Source organism: Ailuropoda melanoleuca, chromosome 14 (genome assembly GCF_002007445.2).
Source record: "Ailuropoda melanoleuca isolate Jingjing chromosome 14, ASM200744v2, whole genome shotgun sequence".
In the NCBI taxonomy this organism is placed as follows: domain Eukaryota; kingdom Metazoa; phylum Chordata; class Mammalia; order Carnivora; family Ursidae; genus Ailuropoda; species Ailuropoda melanoleuca.
Genome location: NC_048231.1, coordinates 53,772,759 through 53,788,171, shown reverse-complemented (window position 1 = coordinate 53,788,171; position 15,413 = coordinate 53,772,759).

Genomic DNA, 15,413 nt, shown 5'->3' with positions numbered 1-15,413 from the left:
CAAACTGGGGGCCTCAGAGGGGAGGGGGGTAGGGGAATGGGATAGACCAGTGATGGGTAGTAAGGAGGGCATGTATTGCATGGTGCACTGGGTGTTATATGCAACTAATGAATCATCGAGCTTTACATCGGAAGCCGGGGATGTACTGTATGGTGACTAACATAATATAATAAAAAATCATTTAAAAAAAAAAGATGAAGCACTAGATAGGATTAATGAACTAGAAGATAGGTCAGAGGAACTCACATGATCAGAGAAGAAAAAAGAGAAAGTAAGGGAAAGGAGTAAAGACATCTTAAAGGACTTATGGGATAATATCAAGTGGACTAACATTTGCATTACAGGCGTCCCGGAAGGACAAGAGAGAAAGAAAGCAACAGAAAACTTATTTGAGGAAATAATGGCTGAAAACTTCCCAAACCTGTGATGGAAACAGATATGCCGATCCAGAAGACTATAGTTCTAAATAATAGTAACCCAACTAGATCCACAATAAGACACATTATAAATAAATTGGGGAAAGAAAAATACAAAGAGACAGGAAAACACCTTGTTCCATCAAGGCAACTCCCATAATACTATCAGCAGATTTTTAAGCAGAATCTTTGCAGGCCAGAAAGAAGTAGCACAATATAGTCAAAGTGCTGAAAGAAAAAAAAAGAGAGAGAGAGAGACAGAGAGAAACAAGAATACTCTATCTGGCAAAGTTTTTCAGAATTGAAGGAGAGATCAAGAGTATTCCAACCTGTGAAAGTATAAATCTCACTGGTAAAGGTAAATATATAGTAAAGGTAGTGGATGAATCATTTATAGAGTAGCATAAAGATAAAAGACAAAAGCGATAAGAATAATTACAACTATAATAATTAAGGGATACACGAGGCATAAAAATGTAAATGTGACACCAAAATCATAAAATATGAGGGGGAGGGAATAAAAATGTAGGGCTTCAGCATGCATTCAAACTTAACTTGTTATTGACTTAAAATAGAGTGTTCTAAGTATAAATTATTATAATATATATAAATAAAACATGGTAACCACCAAGCAAAAAACCTATAGTAGACATCCAAAAGATAGTAAGAAAGAAAATTAAGTACTTATACAGAAAGTTATTAAACCACAGAAGAAGAAAGGGAAGGGAAAAGAGGAACTACAAATGGCTAGAACACAATAACAAAAGAAGAATAAGTATATATAAAAATGATTAAATGATTAATTTAAATGTAAATGTATTATGTTCTCCAGTCTAAATGAATTAAAAACAACAACAGCAACAAAAAGATCCATCTGTATGCTACTCATAAGAGACTCACTTTAGATGTAAGGACATATACAGGCTGAAAGTGAAGGACAGAAGAAAGATATTCCATGTAAACAGAAACCAAAAGAAAGCTCAAGATTGCTACAATTATATCAGACTAAATAAAAGACAATAAAATGAAGACTGTAATGAGGCAAAGGGTAGACACGTAAGGTTAGCGGCAGATCTGTCCACAGAAACTTGACAGCCAGAAGAGAGTGGCATGATATATTCAACATCCTAAATGGGAAAAATACACAGCCAAGAATACTATATCCATCAAGGCTGTCATTCAGAATAGGAGAGATAAAATTACTTCAAGACAAGTAAAAACTTAAACAGTTTGTGACCACCAAACCATCTCTGCAAGAAATATTAAAGTGGACCCTTTGAGCAGGAAAGAGAGACCAAAAGCAACACAGATTAGAAAGGAACAGAGATAATCTACAGGTACAGTGACTTTACAAGTAATAAAATGGCACTAAATTCATATCTATCAACAATTACTCTGACTGTAAATGGACCAAATGCTCCAATCAAAAGACATAGGGTGTCAGAATGGATAAAAAAATTAAAAAAAAAAGACCCATCTATATACGACCTAAGGACACATACAGATTGAAAGGGAGAAGACGGAGAAACATTTATGTTAATGGAAATCAAAAGAAATCTGGAGTACCATACATATATGTGACAACATTTTAGGTGTAAGGTTAGTGTGTAGACTAGACTGTGATAAGAGATGTAAAGGGGCACTATATCATAATAAAGGAGTCTATCCAAGAAGATCTAACAATTTGTAAATATTTATGCCCCAAATTGGGAGAAACCAAATATATAAAACAATTAATAAACCTCAAGAAACTCATTGATTAAAAAAAAATACAGTAATAGTAGGGGACTTTAAAATCCCAGTTAAAGCAATGGACAGATCATTTAAGCAGAAAATCAACAAGGAGACAATTCCTCTGAATAACGCACTAGACCAGATGGACTTCACAGATATATTCAGAGCATTTCATCCTAAAGCAGCAGAATACATATTCCAGAATACATATTCTTCTCAAGTGCACATGGAACATTCTCCAGAACAGATCACATACTGTGTCACAAAACAGGCCTCAACTAGTACAAAAAGACTGAGATCATGCCATGCATATTTTCAGGTGACAATGCTGTGAAATTTGAAGTCAGCTACAGAAAAAGTTTGGAAAGACTACAAATACATGGAGGTTAAAGAATATCCTACTAAAGAACGAATGGGTTAACCAGGAAATTAAAGAAGAATTTAAAAAAATACATGGAAACAAGTGAAAATGAAAACACAACAGTCCAAAACCTTTGGGACACAGCAAAGGCAGTCATAAGAGGGAAGTATATAGCAATACAGACCTTCCTCAAGATGCAAGAAAAGTCTCAAATACACACCTAACCTTACACCTAAAAGAGCTAGAAAAATAACAGCAAATAAAACTTAAAACCAGCAGAAGAAGAGAAATACCTAAGCATAGAGCAGAAATAAATAATAGAGAAATAAAATAAAATAGTAAGACAGATCAATGAAAATAGGAGCTTGTTCTTTGAAAGAATTAACTAAATTGATAAACCCCTAGCCAGACTTATCAAAAAGAAAAAAGACCCAAATAGATAAAATCATGAATGAAAGAGGAGAGATCACAACCAACACCACAGAAATACAAACTATTATAAGAGAATATTATGAGTAATGATATGCCGACAAATTGAACAACTGGGAGAAAATGGTTACATTCCTAGAAACATATAAACTGCTAAAACTGAAACATGAAGAAATAGAAAATTTGAACAGACCCATTACCAGCACAGAAATTGAATCCATGATCAAAAATCTCCCAACAAACAAGAGTCCAGGACCAGATGGCTTCCCAGGGGAATTCTACCAAACATTTAAAGAAGAATTAATACCTATTCTTCTGAAGCTATACCAAAAAATAGAAATGCAAGGAAAACTTCCAAACTCATTTCACAAGGCCAGCATTACCTTGATCCCAAAACCAAAGACCCTACTAAAAAGGAGAATTATAGACCAATATCTCTGATGAACATGGATGCAAAAATTCTCAACAAGGTACTAGCTAATAGGATCCAATGTACGTTAAAAGGATTATTCATCATGATCAAGTAGGACTTATTCCTACTTATTCCTACTTATTTTTTATAAAGTCCCTCAACAAAGTAGGAATAGAAGGAACATATCTCAACATCACAGAGGCCATGTATGAAAGACCTACAGCTAATATCGTCCTCGATGGGGGAAAAGCTGTGAGCTTTTCCCTTAAGGTTAAGAACATAACAGGGATGTCCACTCTCACTTCTCTCGTTCAGCATGTACTGGAAATCCTGGCCTAAGCAGACAACAAAGAGAACTAAAAGGCATCCAAATTGGCAAGGAAGAAGTAAAACTTTCAGTATTTGCGGATGACATTGTACTCTATGTAGAAAACCCAAAAGACTCCACTAAACAATTACTAGAACTGTTACATGAATTCAGTAGAGTCACAGAATATAAAATTGATATACAGAAATCTGTTCCATTTCTATACACCCATAATGAAGCAGCAGAAAAAGAAATAAAGGAATTGATCCCATTTACAATTGTACCAAAACCCATAAGATACCTAGGAATAAACCTAACCAAAGGGGTAAAAGATCTATACACTGAAACTATAAAAAGAAATTGAAAATGACACAAAGAAATGGAAAAATACTGATACTCGTGGATTGGAAGAACAAATCTTATAAAATGTCTATACTACCCAAAGCAATCTACACATTCAATGCAATCCTACTCAAAATAACACCAGCATTTTTCACAAAGCTAGAAAAAACAATTCTAAAATTTGTATGGAACCAGAAAATATCCTGAATAGCCAAAGCAATCTTGAAAAGAGAAAAACAAAGCTAGAGGCATCACAATCCCAGACTTCAAGCTGTATTACAAAGCTGTAATCATTGAGACAGTATGGTACTGCCACAAACACAGACATATAGAGCAATGGAAGAGAATAAAGACCCCAGAAATGGACCCTCAACTCTATGGTCAACTTATCTTTGACAAAGCAGGAAAAAATATCCAATGGAAAACAGACAATCTCTTCAAAAAATGGTGTTGGGTAAACTGGACAGTGACATGCAGAAGAAAGAAACTGACCACTTTCTTATACCATATGCAAAAACAAATTCAAAATGGATGAGAGACCTAAATGTGAGACAGAAATCTATCAAAATCCTAGAGTAGAACACAGACAGCAACTTCTTTGATCTTAGCTGCAGCAACTTCTTGCTAAACACGTCTCAGGAGACAAGAGAACAAAAGCAAAAATGAACTATTGGGACTTCATCAAGGTAAAAAACTTTTGCACAGCAAAGGAAATAGTCAACAAAGCTAAAAGACAGCCTATGGAATGACAGAAGATATTTGTAAATGACATATCAGATAAAACGCTAGTATCCAATATCTATTAAGAACTTATCAAACTCAACACCTAAGTAACAAATAATACAATCAAGAAATGGGCAGAAGACATGAATAGGCATTTTTTCCAAAGAAGACATCCAAATGACCAGTAGACACATGAAAAGATGCTCAACATCATTCATCATCAGGGAAATGCAAATCAAAACTATGATGAGTTATCACCTCTCACACCTGTCAAAATAGCTAAAATTAGCAACACAGGAAAGAACACATGTTGGCGAGGATGCAGAAAAAGGGGAACCCTCTTACACTGTTGGTGGGAATGCAAACTGGTATAGCCACACTGGAAAACAGTATGGAGGTTTCTCAAAAAGTTAAAAATAAAACTGCCCTATGACCCAGGAATTACACTACTGGGTATTTACCAAAAGGCTACGAAAGTAATTTGAAGGAACACATTCACCCCAATGTTTATAGCAGCATTATCAACAATAGCCAAATTATGGAAAAAGCCCAAACATCCATCAAGAGATGAATGGATAAAGATGCCTGTGCATGTATGTGTGTGTGTGCATATATATGTATGGATATATATATTTTATATATATAATATATATGTATACATATATAAAGATGTATATATAATGGAATATTACTCTGTCTCTGTCTTCTTCTGCATTTTAGGAAAGTCTGTTATGTTTTCTGCTTCTGAGAGTAATGGCTTTATTAAGAGGTTATATACTGTCCAGAGCCTGGGGCTTCAGAAAGAATTTCTGGTCTATGCTGTGTGCATTCTGCTGCTGGGTTTTGGCTGCTCTTTCCCTCAAGTTAGTCCTCTGTGTTTCTCCTTGCCTGCAGTGGGGAGTGTTTGTAACTTGGCCAGAGTGTGGTGAGTTTTAACTAAGTGTGCTCTGGTCTGCTATTTTCACTAGAACTGAAGCCTGTAGCACACTATGGTCAGTATACACGGCGCATGTGGGGGGCTTGTGCTGGTCTTCTGTGGGTGCCTGCTGCTCTGGTTCTCAGGCACACTTGCCCTAGAAACACAGCAACTACAAGGACAGGGAGGTGAGACTTGATGTAAACAGTTTAGGTTGCGACTGTTGGCACTGTGCTGCTTCCTGAAGTTAGTTTATGCTGAAAGGCAGGGGAGAGAAATGGCATCAGCCTTCTCCTTTGAGGAGAGTTCGCACCCACCATTGTCCGGAAGCCCTCACAGAAAAGCAATCAATCTCCCCTCATGTGTCCCAGGCATCCCTTGGATCCCTGCCTTCACCCTTTCTGTGTCTGGGCCGTCTGCCCATGCAGGAGTACAATGCACCTGTGTTTCATCCCAGGGAGACTGGGTGGGTTTTAAAACTTTAATGGATCTGGCATGGTGCAGACCCATGCTGGTCCTCTGGGGAAGGGTCTAACTATTCTGGTGTTGGTGCAGGCTTGTCCCAGAAGGTCAGCTGCACCAAGGTGCGGAAGCTTGGAGTTTGGAGTAAAGCACAGCAAAAAGCCAGTGTCTGTGTTACCTGACCTCAGCAGGTGTCTCTGCACCTATGTTGAGGGGCGGGGGACCATAATGGTTCCCACTGGCTTTTTTGACCACAGAGAAGCAATGTCACCTCTCCCAGATACAATCCGGGGGGGGGGCATCTGTTCCAGTGCTTTCCAGGGGATCCTCAGATCATGCCATCCACTACTGAGTTATCTGCCCTCCTTCTCTACAGGAGCACTGCAGTGCCCACTGGGCTCCACACCACCTGTGGCACAGACCTCTAAAACTCCAGTCTTTGAGCTCTGCTGACTGTAAAAATTCATAATAATCAGCCCCTCTCATTTTCCCTATCAATGGCTTTGGGGAACTATTTTCCTTGTGCAATAACCCGTGTACTCTTCTCTGTCTCTCTCTGTCTCTCTTTCTGTCTCTCTCTCTCCTATCTCTCTGATCAGGGCTCCTTCCCCTCCACAGCACCCATGATCATTGTCTCCCCCAAATCATGTATCCACACCTCCTACTTTCTATGTTGTGGCCTCTTCTCTCCCTCTAGTGTGCATTTTGTTCTGTCAGTCCTTAGATCAATTTCTTGGGTGTTCAGAATTATTTGATATTTATCTAGCCATGTTCGAGGGATGAGGAAAGCTGATGGTCCTCTTACTACTCCATCATCTTCTACCCAGTCCCAATTATTCCTCAATTAAAAAATAAAATTAAAGAAAAGAAAAATCCAATCTAAAATTTTAATGGTACTTAAAGTCTTACAAAATAGCCAGAACAATTTTGCGAAAGAAGAACAAAGTTGGAGAATTCACATTTCCTGTGTAAAACTTACTACAAAATTAGAGTAATCAAAGCAATGTGGTACTGACACATAAACAGATATATAGACAATGGAACAGAGTAGAGCACCAAAAAAAATAAACCTCTGTGTATATGGTCTGTGTATATTGACTTTTGACAAGGATGTTAAACCATTTAATGAAGAAATGACAATCCAACAAATGATGCAGGGAAAAGTGTATACAAACATTCAGAAAATTGAAATTGCACACTTTTCTCATAACGTACAAAATTAATTCTAAATGAATCAAGGTAAGAGCTATAACTATAAAACTTTTAGAAAAAAACAGAAGAAAATCTGGATGACATTGAATTTTGCAATGGTTTCTTGGGTATGGCAACAAAAGCACAGCCAACAGAAGAAAAAAAATAGGTAAATTGGACTTAATGAAAATTAAAAGCTTTTGTGCCTCAAAGGCCATTAACAACAGAGTGAAAAGACAAATCACAGAATGAGAGAAAATATTTGAAAAGCATATATCTGATGAGGGATTGATATCCAGAATTCACAGAAACTCATACAGCTGAAAAAAAATTAAAATGTACAAAGGACTTGAATAAATATTTCTCCCAAGAAGATAGACGAATGGCTAATAAGCACATGAGAAGATATGTGACATCATTTGTCATCAGGGAAATAGAAAACAAAATCACAAAATCACAAATAAATACCAGTTCACACACACACACGCACACATATACACACATGCATATATAATTAGCATATATATATATCAAGTAGTATTGGGTAGCATTTGAGGAAATTGGAAAATGTGCAGTGGTAGTGGGAAAGGAAAATGGTATAACTAGGGGCGCCTGGGTGGCACAGAGGTTAAGCGTCTGCCTTCGGCTCAGGGCGTGATCCCGGCATTATGGGATCAAGCCCCATATCAGGCTCTTCCACTATGAGCCTGCTTCTTCCTCTCCCACTCCCCCTGGTTGTGTTCCCTCTCACACTGGCTGTCTCTATCTCTGTCGAATAAATAAATAAAATCTTTTTAAAAAATGGTATAACTAATACGGAAACTGGTATGGTGGTTCCTTAAAAAAATTACACATAGAATTACCTTATGATCCAGCAATTCTACCCGAAAATATATACCAAAAAAAAAACAAAAACAAAAACTGAAAGCAGCCCTAACAGACATTTATACACATTTCTTCATAGCAGCATTATTTACAATGACCACAAAGTGGACATCTGTTCCAGGTCTTTCCAGGTGATCCTCAGATCATGCCATCCACTACTGAGTTATCTGCCCTCCTTCTCTACAGGAGCACTGCAGTGAGCCTGGGAGTGGGCTCTCTAGCTTGGTGTTGCCATAAACCATGAACCAGTGCACAACTGGGAGACCACTCTCTGAGCAGGGGTCCGGCAAGCGGCGGAACTGGGCAAGACCAGCCTCTTTCCCCAGGGAAGAGTGGCATGGGTGCACCCGTGATCCAGAGATTGTTCCAAGAGCAGGGGGCCCAGCAAGCCGCAGAATCACAGTGAGATCCCTGGGAGGGTTGGTGCAGGTGCACACCACAGGAGTCTGCAGAATTTGGCACACACAAATATGACTGCCTGCCTTTCCCTGAGGGTGCACTGAAGAGTGAGGGCCACAATCTTTCACCTCATGGGCGGGGGCCACCACCATTTTTATTTTATTTTTTTCACCCTCTAAGGCAGCATGGAAAGCCTTCAGGGAACAAAAACCACATAGTGCAACCTAAAACAGCTTGCACTGAGCTTGGCCCCCCTGGCAAGAGACAGTGCAATTCTGCCCAGGTAAAGATGCCTGAGGATCAGTGCAGCAGGCCCCTCCCCCAGAAGACCAGCAGGAACATGAGGCTAATACCAAGTTTACAGATCATACAGAATTTAAAAATTCCAGCACTAGGGGAAAATAGTATATAGAATTAAAGGTTTTTTTCTCATGACTCTCTCTCTCAGTCTAAAACTTTCTTTCTTTTTTTTTCCCTTTTCAACTAGTTTCTTATTTTCTCAACTCTTTCATGTCTTTTTAATTTTCATTTTTATACTTACATATTATAGATATATCCTTCATTTTTGGCTTCCTTTCCCTGTATTCAATTTTATTTTTGTATACATACATGTTTTTCTTTCTTTACAATTTTGGGACCTAGAGTCTTCTAACAAACAGACCAAAATACACCCAGGATCAACCTGTTTTATCACCTGGAGGATTATAGTCTCTCTTCTCCCCGCCCTTTTTTTTTTTTCTTTTTTGCTTTCTGATCTCTTCAGGTTTTTCCAGTGTATATTTTGCTGGGGTCATGGTAGATATTTTTTTTATTTTATTCTCTCATTCATCTATTCTTCTCTGGACAAAAATGACTAGAAGGAGAAATTCACAACAAAAGAAAGAATCAGAGGTAACACTCTCTGCCATAGATTTAGTCTATATGGATATAACTAAGATGTCGGACCTAGAATTCAGAATAACAATTAGCAAATACTAGCTGGGGGGCGCCTGGGTGGCACAGCGGTTAAGCGTCTGCCTTCGGCTCAGGGCGTGATCCTGGCGTTATCGGATCGAGCCCCACATCAGGCTCCTCCACTAAAGAGCCTGCTTCTCCTTCTCCCACTCCCCCTGCTTGTGTTCCCTCTCTCGCTAGCTGTCTCTATCTCTGTCAAATAAATAGATAAAAATCTTTAAAAAAAAAAAAAAGAAAATACTAGCTGGGTTTGAAAAAAGCATAAAAGACAATAGAGAATCCCTTAGTGCAGGAAAAAACCTAAATTCTAATCAGGCCAAAATTAAAAATGCTTTAACAGAAGATGCAGTCTAAAATGGACACTAATGGCTAGGGTAAATGAGGCAGAAGAGAGAGTCAGTGACATAGATGACAAAATTATGAAAAGTAAGGAAGCTGAGGAAAAGAGAGAAAACAACTACTGGATCATGAAGGGAGGATTCAAGAAATCATTGACACCATAAAGCAAAAGAATATTATAATTATTGGGGTCCCAGAGGAAGAGGAAAAAGAGAGAGAGAGGGACAGAAGGTATACTTGAGCAAATTATAGCTGAGAACTTCCCTAATCTGGGGAAAGAAACAGGAATTCAAGTCCAGGAGGCACAGAGAACTCTCCTCGAAAGTCAATAAAAATAGATCAACACCCCGACATGTACTAGTGAAACTTGAAAATTTCAGAGATGAAGAGAAAATCCTGAAAGCAGCTTGAGACATGAACCCCTTAACCTATAGAGATAGGAACATGAGACTGGCAGCAGACCTATCCACAGAGACCTGGCAGGCCAGAAAAGACTGGTATTATATATTCAGTGTACTAAATGAGAAAAATATGCAGCCAAGATATCTTTCAAAAGTTATTCTGAAGGTAAATGGACTAAATGCTCCAATCAAAAGACACAGGGTATCAGATTGGATAAAAAAGCAAGACCCATACAGAGGTTGTCTACAAAAGACTCATTTTAGACCCAAAGACACCTCCAAATTGAAAGTGAGGAGGTGAAGAACCATTTATCATGCTAATGGACATCAAAAGAAAGCTGGGGTAGCAATCCTCATACCAGACAAATGAGAATTTAAACCAAAGACTGTAGTAAGGGATGGAGAGGGACACCATATCATACTTAAAGGGTCTATCCAACAAGATGATCTAACAATTATAAATATTTATGCCCCCAACTTGGGAGCAGCAATTACAGAAACCAATTAATAACAAAATTAAAGAAACACATTGATAATAATACAATAATAATAAGGGACACTAACACCCCACTCACAGCAATGGACAGATCATCTAAGCAGAAGATCAACAAGGAAAAAGGGGCTTTGAATGACACACCGGACCAGATGGACTTCACAAATACTACAGAGAATTCCATCTTAAAGTAACAGAATATGCATTCTTCTTGAGTGCCCATGGAACATTCTCCAGAATAGATCACATAATGGGTCACAAATCAGGTCTCAACTGGTACCAAAGGATTGGGATCATTCTGTGCATATTTTCAGACCACAGTGCTTTGAAACTAGAACTCAATCACAAGAGGAAATTTGGAAGGAAATCAAATACTTGGAGGTTAAAGAGCATCCTACTAAAGAATGAATGGGTCAACTGATAAAGAAAAATTTTAAAAATTCATGGAAACAAATGAAAATGAAAACACAACTTTTCAAAACCTTTGGGATGCAGCAGGGGAGGACCTCAGAGGGAAGTACATAGAACTAAAAGCCTTTCTCAAAAAAACTAGAAAAGGCTCAAATACACAACCTAAACATACACCTAAAGGAGCTGAAGAGAGATCAGCAAATAAGACCTAAACCAAACAGGAGATGAGAAATAATAAAGACTAGAGCAGAAATCAATGAAATAGAAAACAAAGGAACAGAACAGATCAACAAAACTAGTCGCTTTTTCTTTGAAAGAATTAAGATTGAAGAAATAAGATTGATAAACCTCTAGCCATACTTACTAAAAAGAAAAAAGGACACAAATTAATGAAATCATGAGTGAAAGAGGAGAGATCATGACCAACACCAAGGAAATACACAAAATTATAAGAACATATTGTGAACAATGATATGCCAACAAATTAGGCAATCTGGAGGAAATGGTTGCTTCCCTAGAAACATACAAACTACCAAAACTGGAATAGGAAGAAATAGAAATAGAAGAAATAGAAAACCTGAAGAGACCCAAAACCAGCAAGGAAATTGAAGTAGTGATCAAAAATCTCCCAGCAAATATGAGTCCAGGGCCAGATGGCTTCCCAAACTACCAAACAGTTAAAGAATACCAAACAGTTAAAGAATAACTAATATCTATTCTTCCGAAGCTGTTTCAAAAAATAGAAAGGGAAGGAAAACTTCCAGGCTCATTCTATGAGGCCAGCATTGCCTTGATCCCCAAACCAGACAAAGACCTCACCATAAAGGAGAATTACAAACAAATATCCTTGATGAATATGGATGCAAAATGTCTCACCAAGATACTAACCAATAGGATCCAACAGTACACTACTATTCATGACAACCAAGTGGGATTTATTCCTGGGCTACAAACGTGGTTCAACATCCACAAATCAATCAGCGTGATACATCACATTAATAAAAGAAAGAAGAACCATATGATCTTCTCAATAGATGCAGAAAAAGCATTTGATAAAATACAGCATCCTTTCTTGATTAAAACTCTTCACAGTGAAAGGATACAGGGAACATACCTCAGTATCATAAAAGTCATATACAAAAAGCCCACAGTGAATATCATCCTCAATGAGGAAAAACTGAGAGCTTTTCCCTAAGGTCAGGAGGATGACAGGGATGCTCCCTCTCGCTACTCTTGTTCAACAGTACTAGAAGCCCTAGCCTCAGCAATCAGACAACAAAAAGTAATAGAAGGAATCCAAATTGACAAAGACGTCAAACTTTCACTCTTCGCAGATGACATGATACTCTATATTGAAAGCCTAAAAGACTCCACCCCAAAATTGCTACAACTCATACAGGAATTCAGCAACATGGCAGGATATAAAATCAATGCATAGGAATCAGGTACATTTCTATACACTAACAATGAGACAGAAGAAAGAGAAATCAAGGAGTTGATCCCATTTACAATTGCACCAAAACCCATAAGATATGTAGGAATAAACCTAACCAAAGAGGTAAAGGATCTGTACTTTAAAAACTACAGAACATTGATGAAAGAAATTGAAGAAGACACAAAGAATTGGAAAAACATTCCATGCTCATGGATTAGAAGAATAAATATTGTTAAAACGTCTATGCTACCCAGAGCAATCTACACATTCAACGCAATCCCTATCAAAATACCGTTGCCATTTATCAAAGAAGTGGAATAATCTTAAAATGTGTATAGAACCAGAAAAGACCCAGAATAGCCAAAGGAATGTTGAAAAAGAAAACCAAAGCTGGTGGCATCAAAGTTCAGACTTCAAGCTCTATTACAAAGCGGTAATCATCAAGACAGTATGTTGATGACATAAAAATAGACACATAGGTCAATGGAACAGAATAGAGAACCCAGAAATGGACTCCCAACTCTATGGTCAATAAATCTTTGACAAAGCAGGAAAAAAATCCAGTGGAAAACAGACAGTCTCTTCAAAAAATGGTGTTGGGAAAATGGATAGTGACATGCAGAAGAAAGAAACTGGACCACTTTCTTATACCATACGCAAAAACAAATTCAAAATGGATGAAAGACCTAAATGTGAGAATAAATCCATCAAAATCCTAGATAACACAGGTAGCAACCTCTTCGACCTCAACCACAGCAACTTCTTGCTAGACACATCTCCGAAAGCAATGGAAACAAAAGTAAAAATGAACCAATGGGCATTCATGAAGATAAAAAGCTTTTACACAGCAAAGGAAATAGTCAACAAAACTAAAAGGCAACCTCCAGAATGGGAGAAGATATTTGAAAACGACATATCAGATAAAGCGATAGTATCCAAAATCTATAAAGAACTCATCAAACTTAACACCCAGAAAACAAATAATCCAGTCAAGAAATGGGCAGAAGAAATGAATAGACATTTTTCCAAAGAAGACATCCAGATGGCCAAGAGACACATGAAAAAAATACTCCACATCACTTGGCATCAGGGAAATACAAAACAACCACAATATGATACCACCTCACACCAGTCAGAATGCTAAAATTCACAAGTCAGGAAACAACACATGTTGTTAAGGAGGCAGAGAAAGGAGAACCCTCTTACACTGTTGGTGGGAATGCAAACTGGTACAGCCACTCTGGAAAACAGTATGGAGGTCTCAAGAAGCTAAAAAATAGAGCTATGTTATGACCCAGCAATTGCACTACTAGGTATTTACCCTAAAGATACAAATGTATTGATCCAAAGGGGCTCCTGCATCCCAATGTTTATAGCACTAATGTTCACAATAGCCAAACTATGGAAAGAGCCACAGATGAATGGATAAAGAAGATATGGTGTATATATATATATATATATATATATATATATATATAATCAATGGAATATTACTCAGCCATCAGAAAGGATGAAAACTTACCATTTACATCGATGTGGATGGAAATGGAGGGTATTATGCTGAACAAAATAAGGCAATCAAAGAAAGACAATTATATGGTTTCACTTATGAGGAATGTAAGAAACAGCGCAGAGGATCATAGGAGAAGGGAGGGGACAATGAAATGGGACGAAATCAGAGAGGGAGATAAACTATGAGAGACCCTTAACTATGGAAAAGAAACTGAGGGTTGCTGGATGGGAGGGGGCAGGAGGTGGGGTAACTGGTTGATGGACATTAGGGAAGGCACGTGATGTGATAAGCACTGGGTGTTATATACAACTGCTGAATTAGTGAACTCTTCATCTGAAACTAATGTTCTCATTGCTTCTTGGTCTTTTGGCTAAGATCAAGTGAAACTAATGATGTTCTCCAGGTTGGCTAATTGAATTTAATTTAAAAAATAAAATAAATTTAAAAAAAAAATACTTAAATCATGGCACAAAAAATAGCCATGATTAACTATGGTATGAAAGATTATACATATGTGGGAAAAAATCCTAAAGAAACAAAATTTAGGCTAATGTCTATTTTGGAGGAGGTTTTAAGAAGGGTGACTGGGACAAGACATATATGCAATGATCCTACGCTATCTGGAAACTATTTCTTTACATTACAGTAATATGTGTTTAACTTATTATAATCCTCTAAACTATACACCTTTATTGTAGTATTTTTTTCTGTATTCGTATTTTATTTTAAAATAAGGTTTTAGGGGCACCTGGGTGGCCCAGTCAGTTAAGCGTCTGACTCTTGGTTTTGTTCAGGTCATGATCTCAGAATCCTGAGATCAAGCCCTGCATTGGGCTCCGTGCTCAATAGGGAGTCTGCTTTAGATTCTCTCTCTCTCTCTGAAAGACAATTATCATATGATTTTACTCATATGTGGAACATAAGCAATAGCATGGAGGACCATAGGGGAAGGGAGGGAAATCTGAAGAGGGAGAAATCAGAGAAGGAGTTGAACCATGAAAGACTATGGACCCCAGGAAACAGACTGGGGGTTTCAGAGGGAAAGGTGGTGGGGGAGGGGGTAACAGGGTAATGGGTATAGAGGAGGGCACGTGTTGTGATGAGCAATGGGTGTTATATGCAACTAATGAATCGCTGAACACTACATCAAACAACTAATGAAGTACTATATAGTGGCTAACCGAACATAATAAAAAACAAAAACAAAAATAAATAGCATCAAAAAGAAAAAAAATAAAAATAGCTCAAAATTAAAAAAAAGATTCTCTCCCTCTTCCCCTCACCCTATTA